The sequence below is a fragment of the Phyllostomus hastatus genome, unplaced genomic scaffold, assembly GCF_019186645.2.
Source record: "Phyllostomus hastatus isolate PE091 unplaced genomic scaffold, TTU_PhHast_1.1 phas_contig_549, whole genome shotgun sequence".
NCBI classification, from domain to species: domain Eukaryota; kingdom Metazoa; phylum Chordata; class Mammalia; order Chiroptera; family Phyllostomidae; genus Phyllostomus; species Phyllostomus hastatus.
This window is the reverse complement of record NW_025333907.1, coordinates 750513-754406: the sequence shown is the minus strand read 5'-3', so window position 1 is coordinate 754406 and position 3894 is coordinate 750513. Positions and strand designations below refer to the sequence as shown.

The 3894-nt window shown below is 40.7% G+C and overlaps 1 pseudogene; it reads left to right on the top strand.

The window, feature by feature from the left end:
• The first annotated feature begins 3096 nt into the window (after positions 1-3096).
• Positions 3097-3590, top strand: LOC123824197 (annotated as a pseudogene).
• The last annotated feature ends 304 nt before the right edge of the window (positions 3591-3894 follow it).

Sequence of the window (3894 nt, the reverse complement as noted above, 5' to 3'; positions counted from 1 at the left end):
AGCTGATTCTGAATGATACAAATACAATACTCAACAATCCATATGCCTGTGTGTGTTCCTTCATTTTAAAGTTGATTTTCCTGAAAAGTAATGTCTTTGCATTGGATTTGTAGACATGTATTATCCTCACTTGTTGATGTTACAAAATACATTAGAGAGTGTTAGAGAGTCAAAGTGGATTTCCTGAATGATGCAGGATATCTCCTAGGTCAAAACCACTTCTAACAATTTTCATGTTAGATGACACTGAGGACTGTGCTGTGTATCCTTCATAAATTCATCTCTTTTTTTTTTTCAGGAATCTTTGACCTTCAAGGATATACCAGAAGATTTGTCTTGGGAGGAATGGGAATGCCTAGACTCAGCTCAGCGGAAATTGTACTCAGATGTGATATTGGAGAATTATAGCAACCTGGTCTCCCTTGGTGAGGCTGACTTCCTTCACATTGCCTGCCCCAACCACATGATTTTCTTTATATAACATCTTTTGGGGACTTGACTTTGTATGGTAGACTTTCAGCTTCATAATCACAAGGGAGAAATTGGGGGTTATCTCCTGTAGAAAATAAAGGCTTCAAGAATGATGGCCCTTAGGATCCCATTGAAAAATTTATGCATTGTTAGAACAGTTAAGGTGCTTCAGGAAACAGTTCTTTGCAAAATGATCTACTAGAATATTTTACTTTTCCTGCAGTGTTCTTACCTGAGCACAACATGGATTGGAAATTGGGAGTCTTTAAAAAATAATAATATTTATTTTGTACACAGGTCTTGTTGTTTCTAAGCCAGGCCTGGTCACATTTTTGGAACAAATGCAGGAGAGCCACGATGTTTCCCAAAAACAGTCAATATTCACCCCTCCAGGTAGGTGAGAATTCTGATGCAGATGTCACAAGTGAGTAACACAAAGGTTTCAGAGGGAGCCAGACCTTCAAGTGTGGTTTTGGAAGCTGTGCTTCAGTGGAAAGAATTGTGAAAACCCAGGCTTATTTCTGTTGCTGTCATAGAGTGCCAGCTCGTCTCCAACAGTATCCTATGCACTTACATGGTTACATGGTTTCCGAATTCTGTTTTGACTCCAATGACCTCTGTTATCCTACTAGCAGTTACGGCCAAAGCTATCCCTCTCTAAAAATACATACATGCAATCTTAAAAAACATGTGCAGTGTATATAATTAAGTTGTTTTTTGTCTGTGATGGTAACCATGGTCAGGCTTCTCTTGCATTTCTTTGGGGACCTGGGAAAATCTGTGCATGTTGCTTAGAAATTGTACGCTAAGCCTTTTTCTCTTTTTTTTTATTTTTTTTTGTGCCAAGAACAGGGTTCATGAAGGAAGTGGTTGAGATCCTGCAGTTTGTCACAGAAATCCCAGGAAGCCTGGGGACATGTGTCATGTTTTCTGATTTATATTTTTAACCCTCTGGGGGATGCAAACAATGCCCTACAAAGTTTAGACTCGGTGATTTTCTTGTATGAAAATGCACCTCCCCAACCTGAGACAATCTACTTTTCTGTTTCACTTAAAAATATCTTTGTGCTTGTGCATGTGTACTGTAGTTTGCAGACCCATTCATTTCCTGATGGGCACTTAAGTTTCTTCCAGCATTTGGCCATTGTAAATTCTGCTGCTAGGAACAATGGTGGGCATAGGTTCTTTAGAATAGGTGTATCAGGGTTCTTAGGGTAGAAGGATCTCCTAACCTTTGGGACAGCATGGATGGATCTGGAGAGCACTATGGTAATGAAATAAGTGAGGTGGTGAAAGACAAATACCATATGATCTCACCTATAAGAAAAAAATCAACAAAATGAACAAACAAGCAAAATGTAACCAGAAACATGGAAATAAAGAACAAACTGACAGTAACCAGAGGGGAGGTGGAAGGGATAATGGGGGTAGAGGGCAAGGATTTTCAGGAAGATGTACAAAGGACACATGGAAAAAACTAAAAGGAGGTAGGATCAATGTGGGGAAGTAGGGATGGCTGTGTTGGGGGAGTGATGGGGAAAATGGAGACAACTGTACTTGAACAACAATAAAATGTGGAAAGAAAATGTCCTTTTGCTTTCCCACAGCCACCGAGTGAGAAGTATAAAGCATGTAGAGGGTAGATTCAGCCTCTTTGAGAGATTTAGGAGAGTCTGAACCATAAGACAAGAGGCACCATTTGTATGGAAAACCTACTGGGTGTGACTTGGGTGAATTCTCAAGTAGAGTGGGGCAAGGCCTCAGGGAATCACGGGGACTGAGGGAATCACTACAGCATTAGCCAGGTAGGAGTGGACTCAGATACAGCACCTTCTAGCTCTGTTGTCAGGAGGGCTCAGCAGGGAAGAATGGCCTCAGATGACTTCTGTTTGGGAGACTGTCCCCACTTCTAGCCTTAGGCCAGAAACCAGACTGTTGAGACCCTCCCTGAATGTCCATAGCACCTTTTAATCTACTGTCCCAAGGCTGAAGGTCAGAGTTGATGAGTCTGTGTAAGTCTGTGTCAGGCCCTTTAAGAGAAAGACCTGGACATCAGCATCTCTCAGTCTCAGTCAGTCATTATCTTACTGCTTTTCCAGGGTGATTCCTTATATATGATAAATTCTCCAAACTTTAACTTTTTAGGGTTTTTCTTTACATATTAGGAATATAAATGATAGTTTTCAGATCAGTACTTAAGGCATTGTAGGACTTGATTCAAATACGAATGAGCCATATGGCAATTGCCATTAAATTGAAGTGCACATTTGTCTGCTTTTTTTTCCTTACACTGTTCATGAAGTATCTTGTTTTCTTCTGTGCTTGTTTAATGGTCAATCTCTGTTTGGTCTTTTGAGTTACAGAAATAGTCTTCATTTTATATCTGTCCATGGCTGAATTCCCTGTTGGAGCACATGCATGGGTTGTGAGCTAGGTCCCCAGCAGGGGGCGCATGTGAGGCCACCTCACATGATGTTTCATGTTCCTCCTCTCCCCTCTGTCTAAAAATAAATAAATAAAATGTTTTTAAAAAAATCTGTTCTAAGTTGAATGTAATTTTTGAAATGATATGATTCATGCCTTCCTGTTTCTCTGTGGCAACCTGTGCCCACATTCTGCTCTGGCATGCCATGGCCTGAAGAGGTACACACCATCTCCTCCAGCAAGCAGTAGTGTCCTGCAGAGGAGGGTGGTTCAGGGATACCTTTCCTTCTGCTCTGGGAGCACGCCACCCCTGCAACCAAGGCATCCACACAGGCGGGTGGTTGTGATCTGTACAGTAGCAACTCTTACACAGTGCCACCTGTGGAGAAAGACCTTGTGAAAACTGACATTAAGATCACTCTTGCTGTTGGGTGCTATGGAAGAGTAGCTCCATGTTCTTATTTGGCTGCAAAACACTTCCTAGATGTAGTAGCTGGTATCATAGATGAAGATTATGGAGGAAATACTGCTGTTGTACCATTCAATTTTGGCCAAGGAAACTTTGAAGTTAAAAGGGTGACTGCATTGCACAGTGCATTTGTGAACAGGTTTATTATACAGAAATAGAGGAAGTTCAAGATTTGGAAGACATTGAATGGGGTTCTGGAGGTTTTGGTTCCACTGGAAAGAATTGAAATATATGCTGAGAACAGAAAGTGACAAAACATACTTTTTTCTTAAAAATAAAAAGCTTTTGTTTAGTGTTTTGGTGCTTAACCAAGCTTTAGCTTACAAAACTACTTAGTTCTCTTATACCGAAGGAAAGGGTGCATTTTTGTGTTTTTCTGCATTTGATTGTTGTATAGATCTGCATGGTAACTTAACGCACATTTCTTTTTCAGTCCAATGTGTATCAGTGACTGACTACCCACAGAATTCTATTATTTAATTTAGTAAAAGCTAACCTGGCACGACCACTGGCCTGCAGTGACAGCGGAA